Source organism: Sorex fumeus, unplaced genomic scaffold (genome assembly GCF_029834395.1).
Source record: "Sorex fumeus unplaced genomic scaffold, SorFum_2.1 ptg000044l, whole genome shotgun sequence".
Lineage (NCBI taxonomy): Eukaryota > Metazoa > Chordata > Mammalia > Eulipotyphla > Soricidae > Sorex > Sorex fumeus.
This window is the reverse complement of record NW_026606101.1, coordinates 15,886,518-15,897,363: the sequence shown is the minus strand read 5'-3', so window position 1 is coordinate 15,897,363 and position 10,846 is coordinate 15,886,518. Positions and strand designations below refer to the sequence as shown.

At 40.3% G+C, this 10,846-nt stretch overlaps 1 pseudogene; it reads left to right on the top strand.

Annotated features, from left to right (window-relative positions):
- Positions 1 to 7,471: 7,471 nt before the first annotated feature.
- On the top strand, positions 7,472 to 8,023 carry LOC130030392 (ras-related protein Rap-1b-like; annotated as a pseudogene).
- The last annotated feature ends 2,823 nt before the right edge of the window (positions 8,024 to 10,846 follow it).

Genomic DNA, 10,846 nt, shown 5'->3' with positions numbered 1-10,846 from the left:
CACACTTTGAAGCAATGTTCATGAGAGAACACTCAGAAAATTAACTCCTGACATCACCGTAGAATATGAGAAAGAATCATTAGAATGTGAAAAACAAGACAGATCTTTGTATCTCAGAATACTGCTCATTCACTGCTCTGGGGTGGCCCTAATCTACAGTCAAGAGTTATCTGATCTGACTTTTTTAATCCTCAAATTGTTGAGGTTCTCTATTGATAATTAAGCATTAAATCTATAATTATCCTTACTTTTATGCTAATTATTTTATTTTAACTTTAAGTGACAGTAAATTTACTTCATTTTGTACAATTTGACTTTCACTGAGCAAAATTCAAATTATCCACATGAATCAATGCCCGTGGAATTTTCCTTATAATTCACTTGGGGTATTTTTTTCACCTCCAACATCCTCTTTATAGCATCTGATATATTTTTTATGTATTTTTAATTGAATCGCCATGAGATAGAGCATTACAAAATTGTTTGACATTGTGTTTCAGTCATACAATGTTCAAATACCCACCAGTGTAATTTCTTAGCACCCAGTGTCCCCAGTTTTACTTCCCACCCCTTCATGTCACCCCCACTCCAGCCTATCTCTATGACAGGCCCCTCTTTTCTCTCTTTCTCTTCTCTCCTCTCAATTTAGGCATTATATTTGAGTACAGATGCTGAAAGGTTATCATGTATATTCTTTTACCTGCTTTTAAGACTTAGTTCTTGTCCAGATGATCATTTCCAACTAATGTTATAATGTATCCTCCTCTATCTCAACTACCATCTATCTGCACACCATTAAACACCATTGACTAGTCCCCCTGACCCACTTTCCCTGGCAATGGGTTTTAGTGTCATACTGGTTTTCTTTAAATCCCACAAATGAAAGCAATCATCCTATATCTGTCCTCTCTTCTGACTCATATTATTCAATATGATACTCTCCAAGTCTATTCATTTATAGGCAAGTTTCATGACCTCATTTTTCCTTATAGCGGTATAGTATTTCACTATGTAGATATATCATAGTTTCATTATCCATACTTCTGTTCTCGGGCATTCAGGTTGTTTCCAGCCTCTGGCTATTGTGAATAGTGGTGTAATAAACATAGATGTGCAGATGATATTTCTATGGTATCCTTGGACTCCCCAGGGTATCTTCCCAGAAGTGGTTTTGCTGGGTCAAATGAGAGCTCAATTTCTGGCTTATTGAGGAATTTCCATATTGTTTTCCAAAAGGACTAGTCAACATTCCCATCAGCAACAAATAAGGGTCCCTTTCTCCCGAAATCCTCACCAGCACTGGTTGTTCTTGTTCATTTGTATGTGTGCCAGTCTCTGAGGCATGAGATGATATCTCATTGTTGTTTCTGATGGTTAGTGATGAAGAGCACTTTTTCATGTTGTTTTTGGCCCATCAAATTTTTTTTTGAGGAGGTTTCTGTTCATTTCTTCTTCCCATTTTTTAATGGGTTTTGGTGTTTGTTTTTTATAAGGTTCTGTAGTGACTTGTATATTTTTTAATATTAACCCCTCATCAGATGTGTATTGAGTAAATAGTTTTTCAAATTCCATGGGCTGTCTTTGTATCTTGGTCACTGTTTCTTTTGAGGTGCAGAAGCTTGTTACTTCATTGTATTTCCATTTGTTAATCTTTGCTTCCACTTGCGTGGCCACCGGTGTTTCAACTTTGAAGATGCCTTGAGCTTCAATTTTGTGGAGGATTTTGGTCCAAGTTTTCTTCCATATATCTTATGGATTCAGATCTGATTTGAAATCTTTAATCTATTTTTGAGAATACTATTGTATATGGCTTTAGGTAGAGGTCAGAGTTCGTCTTTTACATGGAACAGTCTAGTTCCAAGCATCACTTCTGAAAAGGGATTTCCTTGCTTCACTTCATATTTCTTGCTCCCTTATCAAAGATGAGGTGATTGTATATTTTAAGGTCTGTTGCAGGATATTCAACTCTATTTCATTGGTCTGCAGGTCTGTCTTTATTCCAATATGATACCGTTTTAATTACTATGACTTTGTAGTAGAGTATGAATTGGGGGAAGGTGATGTCACTCATCTTCTTTTTCTCAAAACAGCTTTAATTATTCGTGGGGGTTTATTGTTCCATATTTATTTCAGGATAGTTTTGATCAATTTCTTTGAGAAATGTTATGGGTATTGTTAGGGGAACAGCATTGAATCTGTACAGTGCTTTGGGGAGTATTGCCATTATGATGATGTTAATTCTCCCAATCCATGAGCAGGATCCCCTGTTTCCAGTTCCTTGTGTCTTATTTTTTGAAGTAATGTTTTGTAGTTTTCTTTTATGTACAGGTCCTTTCCCTCCTTAGTTAATGTGATCCTGAGGTATTTGAGTTTCTTGCCGCAATTGTGAACAGGATTGTTTCTTTAATAACACTTTTTTCTTGTTCATTATATGCATATAACAAAGCCATGCATTGAAATGATCGTCTGTACTTTCAATGCACGTACGCTAGCATCAGATGCATCCATCGAGGACCTGATGGTACAAGCGCGAATGATCAAGTATGACATCATTGGTCTGACCGAGACAAGAAGGCACGAATCTCACCATGCTGTTTTCGACACCGGAGAAGAATTGATCCTCGGAACATGCGATAAAAGAGGTGTTGGAGGCGTCGGTGTCCTTGTCAACACAAACTTGGCCAAGAGCATTGATTCATTCGAATGCCTAACAACCCGAATCGGACGTTTACATTTGAATAGATGTGGCTCACTGCCTGCAGTTTCTATCTTCGTTGTCTACGCACCAACATCTCATTATGATGAAAGAGAAATCGAGAAGTTCTACATGGAGCTAGAGAAGTTCTATAAAGAAGACCACACCTTCTACAAGATCATTGTGGGTGATTTTAATGCCAAGATAGGACCGAGAAGATCAGCTGAAGAACTTCACATCGGGACCCATGGCCTAGAATGGAACGAACAGGGTGAGAGACTGTCTGAGTTCATCATGTCGACCAAGACCATTCATGGTAACTCACAGTTCCAGAAGGCAGAATCTAAACGATGGACATGGGAGTCTCCCGGTGGACGATTCCACAACGAAATAGACCACATCATATTCAATCGACGGTTTTGCCTGACTGATGTCGCTGTTGTCCCAAAATTTCGAACGGGATCGGACCACCGTCTCCTTCGTGCAAAATTCTACTTCACAGAGCGGGGAGAAAGGGCTGCAAAGTTCAAAAAGAGAACTCCCAGAATGACCACCAACTGGGAACTCTTTGGTACTATTGCGGCAACATGGGAAGATGCCATTGTTGACAACATTGACGAGGAATACGATCGACTGGTTCAGCACCTCCATGAATGTGCGAGGAACGCCAAGAGAGAGATAGCCACAAAAAGTCGCCTATCTTCGAAAACTCTTGAGCTAATTCGCCAGCGTGGTTTGGCGCATGCCTCAGGCAACCGCAAGCTAACGTCCGAGCTTGCAAAGCAGTGCAGAGATGCGATCAAAGAAGACCTCAAAGAGAGAAGAGCAGAAGTACTGATAGATGCGGCAGAAGCTGGGAAAAGTATTCGTAACGCCCGCCTGTCCTTCGCCAACTATAAGACCAAGATGACTGCCCTCCGACGTCCTGATGGATCCATCACATCCTCCAGAACGGCAATGGAGAAGATTATCCATGACTTCTACTCAAATCTCTTCGATAGCCATGTCCACTTGCCGACATACCAAATTCCACAGGATGGGTATGTCGTTCCTAACGTTCTCCCTTCCGAAATCCGACACGCCATTTCGTTGGTAAAGAAGCAAACAGCACCCGGCCCAGACAAGGTCAGACCTGAACACCTGAAGAACCTGCCGTCAGTACTCATCAATACACTGGCTCGGCTCTTCACTCGCTACCTGTCTGAATGCAAGGTTCCGTCCCAATGGAAAACCAGCAGGACCATACTACTGTTCAAGAAGGGAGACATCCATGACATTGGCAACTATCGCCCGATCTGCCTATTGTCTGTCATCTACAAGCTGTTCACTCGAGTCATCCTGAATAGGATTGGCAGAACACTAGATGAAGGACAACCATGCGAGCAAGCAGGGTTCCGCAAAGGATTCAGCACCATCGACCATATCCACACGGTAACCAAGCTCATTGAGGTTTCTCGGGAGTTCAAGATGCCGCTCTGCTTAACGTTCATTGATTTAAAGAAGGCCTTTGATTCTGTTGAGACGGAAGCGGTCATTGAAGCCCTAGCCAATCAGGGCATTCAAGCCCAATACATCAGGATCCTCCGTGAGCTGTATTGCGGATTCACTACCAGGATCTCACCATTCTACAAAGAAGTGATCGTTGATGTCAAGAGAGGGGTGCGGCAGGGTGATACCATTTCACCGAAACTCTTCAGTGCCACCCTCGAGAACATCATGCGACGACTGGAATGGGAAGGAATGGGAGTGAAGATAGATGGTCGGCAACTACACCACCTCCGCTTTGCTGATGACATTGTTTTAATAACACCAAACATCAGCCAAGCGGCACAAATGCTGGCCGACTTTGACCGTGAGTGTGGAAAGGTAGGACTACAGCTGAATCTTACGAAGACAATGTTTATGAGAAACAGCCTTGTTCCTGACGCCCCATTCGCTCTCAATGGAACGACCATCTCCGAATGCAACAGCTATGTGTACCTAGGTCGAGAGGTCAACATGACAAATGACCTGGCACCCGAGCTGCGCAGGAGGAAGAGAGCGGCTTGGAACGCCTTCAAGAACGTCGAAGAAATAGCTAAGAGGACGAAGAACCTCCGGCTCCGGGCACATCTCTTTGATTCCACTGTTCTTCCTGCATTAACATATGCCTCAGAGACCTGGGCCCTACGCAAACAAGATGAGAACGCCATTCAGGTCTCCCAAAGAAGAATAGAAAGAGCTATGCTTGGAATAACACGTTTCACTCAAATGAGAGAACGAATCCGGAGTTCTGACATCCGTCGACGATCAAGGATCAGGGACGCTGTCTCATATGCCAAGGTGTCGAAAATCAGATGGGCTGGTCACGTAATGAGATTTAAAGATGACCGTTGGACTAGAGCTGTTACTGATTGGATTCCACGGGATGTCAAGAGACCGCGTGGCCGCCCACCTACCAGATGGTCAGACTTCTTTGTCAAGATCATGAACGATCGGTTTGAGGCCCTCCATGTTCCCGGAGCGAAGAGATGCCATTGGGCTACACTAGCACGCAACAGGGACAAATGGAGACGTTACTGGCGCCCGCTCGAGCAAATCGACGACTAACGGGAAGTTAAGTGATTAAGTGAAGTGAACAAAGCCATGGACTTTTGGGTATTGATTTTGTAACCTGACACTCTACTATACAAGACTATTATTTCTAGAAATTTTTTGGTAGAGATTTTAGGGTTATCTAAGTACAATATCATGTCATCTGCGTATATTGATAGCTTTACCTCTTCCTTCCCTATCTGGATGCCCTTAGTATCCTTTTCCTCCAAAACTGCTATCATGAGAGCTTTCAGTTATTATTATACTGAATAGAAGTGGTGATAGTGTGCAATCTTGTCTTGTTCCTGACCTAGAGAGTTTTAGGTTTTCCCCATTGAGAATAATACTTGCTGTGAGTTTGTGGTAAATGGTTTAGGCTGTATTGATGAGAGATCCTTGGAATACATTTTGTTGAGAGTTTTGAACATGAATGGGTGCTAGAGAGTGTCAAAACTTTTTCTGCACCTATTCATATGATCATATTCATTTTTCTCTTTTCTTTTGTTGATATGGTATTATGTTGATTGACTTGCGAATATAAAACCATCCTTGCACCCTCAGGATTAATCCTACTTGGTCAAGGTGTGTGATCTTTTTGATAAGTCATTGGATTCTATTTGCTAGTATTTTGTTGAGGATCTTTGCATATATGTTCATCAGGTAAATCGGATTGAAATTTTCTTTGATTGTGGGGTCTCTGCTTTGGGTATCAGGGTGATATTTGCCACATAAAAGCTTTTTTGGGGTGTTTCTGTTTCTTCAGTTTCTAGGAAGAGCTCAAAAAGAATTAGCAATTAGTGCTCTTTAAAGGTTTGAAAGAACTCATCAGTGAATCCATCTGTGTCTGCGGTTTTGTTTGGGGAAATACTTTTGATTAACATTTCAATTTTCTCAGTGGTAATAAGATGATCTGTTCAGGTATTCCAAATGAACTCGATTTCTTTTGGGAAGGTATAAGAATCCAGGAATTTGTTCATTTCTTCAAGGTTCTCTGTAAAAATTTTCAAAGTAATTTCTAAGGATTTCTGCAGTTTCTGTTGTTATGTCCACCTTGGCATTTCTGGTACAGTTTATTAGATTCCTCTCTCTCTCTCTGTTTTTTTGTTGGTCTTGGTAGTGGTTTATCAGTCTTGTTTATTTTCTTAAAGAACCAGATCTTGGTTTCATTGATATCTTGGATTGTTTTCTGGTTGCAGCTCGTTGATTTCTGCTTTAACTTTTATTATTTTCTTTCTCCTGCTTGTTTGAGCTTCTTTTGTTGATCATTTTCCAAGCTCTTAAACTGTGAGGTTAAGTTACTAATGTGAGCCCTTTCTTCTTTCCCGATGAATGCTTGTAGAGCTATAAATTTCCTCTTAATACTGCTTTTGCTGTATCCCACTAGTTCTAGAATCTTGTGACCTCATTCGCATTTGTTTTCAGGAATCTTTCAATTTCCTCTTTGATTTCCTCTCTGACCCACTCGTTGTTCAGCAATGAGCTGTTTAATCTCCAGGTCTTTAATTTGACTCTCTATTTCTGTGTGTGATTCACTGCTATTGTCATTGCATGTGGTCTAAAAAGATGGTGATATAATTTCTATCATCTTAATTTTATGGAGGTATGTTTTGGAGCCCAGAATGTGTTTTATCTTGGAGATGTCCCATGTGAACTGAAGAAAAATGTATATTAAGTTCTTAGGGGATGAAAAATACTGCTTAAGCCCTCAATGAGGGATTGGAAGTGTGATTATGTATAGATACCAGAGCTTTCAACTCCTAACCCAAGTACTCCAAAATGTAACTACACATTATTATCTAATACAGAGAGATGTTCTCTGGGATAGATCACATACGAGGACAAAACGACAATTGTACATACAGTCAAAAAAATAGAAATGCTCTCCAGTCTCTTCTCAGTCACAATGCTATAAGGGGAGAAATTAACCACAAAAAAAGAGCAAACAAATTCAAGTGTTTGGAAAATAAACATTATTGAATAATTCTCGGATCAAAGCGGATGTCAAAAACAATTCAGAGATGTGTAAACCAGCCCGCGGCGGCGGCGGCAGCAGTGGCTGGACCACCCTGGTGCGGGAGTAGCGGCGCGGAGGCAGCGCAAGGTGCAGAGTAGCGGCGCGGAGGCAGCGCAAGGTGCGGGCGACGCTGGCCTTGGAAACCCGGTAACAGCGTGAGAGGTACTAGCGTTTGACACTTTTGCACCATGCGTGAATATAAGCCTGTGGTTCTCGGCTCAGAAGGCGTAGGAAAATCTGCTCTGACTATACAGTTTGTTCAAGGAATTTTGTTGAAAAATATGATCCTACGATAGAAGACTTAGAGAAAGCAAGCTGATGTAGATGCACAACAATGTATGCTTGAAATCTTGGATACTGCAGGAACGGAACAATTTACAGCAATGAGGGATTTGTACATGAAAAGTGTACAAGGCTTTGCATTAGTGTATTCTATCACAGCACAGTCTCCATTTAATGATTTACAAGATCTGAGAGAACAGATTCTTCGAGTTAAAGACACTGATGAGGTTCCAATGATTCTAGTTGGTAATAAGTGTGATTTGGAAGATGGAAGAGTTGTAGGAAAGGAACAAGGTCAAAATCGAGCAAGACAATGGAACAACTGTACATTCTTAGAGTCCTCTGCAAAATCAAAAATAAATGTTAATGAGATCTTTTATAATGTAGTGAGGCAAATTAACAGAAAAACTCCAGTGCCTAGGAAGGCCCGCAAAAAGTCCTCCTGTCAGCTGCTTTAATACACGAAATGCGTTGTAGCTTTGAGCCAGGTCTGAAGAACTGTTGCCCAATTCAACAGTGCCAGCATTCCAACTTTAGTAATCCTACCAACATCTTAAATGAAGTTTCCTGATCTACATCAGTTTGCACATTCTAAACACTTTCCAGTATCACAAGAGAGATTTTTACTTATATAATAGTCCTAGAGTATGCAACTGGTCAAACCAGGGGCTACAATCCAGTATTACTGCTAAGAGACATTTCTCATCAAACAATGTTGTACATGTCTGAAAATGGTGTACTGTGTACTTTAACATGCCCCATACTTCGTATTGGAGAGTACAATAATGTAAATCCTAAAAGCACCACTATTTTAGCATAATAAAAGAAAGTCCAAAGAGCTCCTATATAGACTACTCCAGATAACTTTGATTCTTTGATACTTGTAGCTTATTGTAATTTTTAAAAGAAATTCAAGGTCATTATCATTGTATTGTACAAATAAGCGCTTTGATTAACACAGCTATATAGTTTTTTTAATTTTTTAAAAAACCTGTGGAGACAGTGACCTTGTCTTTAAAATATGATAGTCCTATCAGTATAGTGTCTTAGATTAAAGACGTTGCCTTTAATATCTGTTGGGAAGGAAATGTCCAGACTTTTCAAATGTCTTATTGTATGTTTCCTTTTTTGTTTACATAGGGAAACAATGTTTATAGATGTGTGTACAGTGGGGGTCTACAACAAGAAGTGTATATTTTCAAACAATTTTTTAATGATTTGACAATTTTTGTAAATCATCTTCAGGCTTCTGCAGCTGTAGATTCTCACTGTGAATCCCTTGCTTGCTCACGCATAAGTGCATTTGCGATACCAAATATACAGGCTTATACTTTTGCCTGTTAGTGATTGTCTCACATGTGTAACGTTTTGGTTGAGATGTTAAATGGTGGATGAGTACTGTGGATGTGAATGTGGGAAGTAATTTTAATTGTGTGTAATTTGTTACAAGGCCTAAGTTGCAGTAACTATTGTTGTTTTATTTAACAATGCCTTGTTGCTTTGTATGCATTAACATTTGGGTGTAAATATTGTGTGTTTATCCAACAGGGAGCCACAGTATTTAAATTGACCAACCTAATGTTACAACTACTTGGAGGTGGCCAAATGTAAACTAAAAGCCTTAATTAAAGTGGTGCAATTTTGTATAACTTAGCATTAGTAGTTCGATAAATTTGGATTGCCATGCAAGAGCTTGCATTACAAAAAAAAAAAAGAAACAATTCAAAGATTCCTCAAAATGAGTGAGAATGATAGCATACACTAGCTTAAGCTATATGACACACAAAAAGCTACTAGACTGAAAGAAGTTCCTAACAAAACTTTTGTTAATAGGGGAAAAGAAGCTAACTCGAAACAATCTAACCTCACACTGCTATCACTGTCACTGTCCTCCCATTGTTCATTGATTTTTTTTATATACTGATTTTTGTATAGGGGCTACACCCTGTGGTGTTCAGGGCTTCTCTTGAAGACAGGAATTGAACCTGGACTACCGTGTGAAAGGGGAAGGCCCTAATAGCTATACTATAGGTTGAACCTATAAAAAAATGATTGCTGAACCTATTAAAAAAAAAAAGCTGAACTTCTCCCCCTGACCCCGCTCTTTATACTCTCACTTCTATCTTGTTTCTTAATCCTGTGGCTCACCTGCTTTGATTCTGTTCATCTCTGCTGGTCCCCAACACACCAGTCTAACCACACATTTAGTGGACATTGCAATTACTTTTAGTTGGGTTATTACCCCCCAAACAACTACCACATATGCTAATTCGTTGGTTATTATATGACAGAGTTTTCATTTCTCAGATAAGTGCCTGACAGTCTAATTGCTGAGACACAAAATTTATATTCTCTGGACCTGACACTGCATCATTAGATCCAGGTTCTGACTCTCAGTCTCACATACTTGCCTAAACATGTCATCTTCAAGAAAAAGGAAGAAACTGGCTTCTTTTATCATTTAAGGGAAGGAACACCCACACTGCACTCTTATATCAACACTAAATGTTGCCAATGACATTAATGAATGGCTAGAATAGGGGGGCTTTTCAGAAACCATATGACTCTATCTCAAAGTTGTCCAGCTCCCCTAAATAATCTCCAAATCTTCTGAACCATGCCTGCATGATGTAACCATAAGCCCATCATAGCCAGAAGCCCAAAGCTTGGGAGTCTGGAACACAGCTCACAGCCTGACATCACTATTTACCTGGGAACTCCTAAGTGTGAAATCCCCATGAAGACTCCAAGATGTCTGAAAGTTCAAGTAGAGAGAGCATGGGAAACAAGGTGAGGAGGAAGCATTATCTCTAATAGGTTTGAGCAAGTCTCACTGATGACACTTGATGTGTAACTTCTCAGCTTTAACCCCTTCCCTGCATGACTTCTCTTTCACATTGAAGAAGCAAGCTTGAAATGCCTAGATTTAGAGCAGGTTACTGTCTTGCAGTCATTTTACTGGTGAGAGTCACTTCCTCTCATGTCATGAAAGCTTGCACAGGGCAACATTCTCTGCACAGAGAAGATTTGGTTCTGCCAGCACACACACTCAGGCTCCTCGGGTGTCCACGATGTCAGTCTTGGTCTTCTGGCTCTACCTTCTTCCTCTCCACCTGGAGCTGACTCCACTGCTGGGACTCACAGGTGAGAAGCATGGGTAAAATTGGGTAAAATTCTTTTTTCTAACTTGCCTGTGGATATTTAAATCTATAGTATTATAGTATTGCAATATTATAGTATTGCAAACTATAATGCCCAAAAGGAGAGAAAGAGTGGGAGAT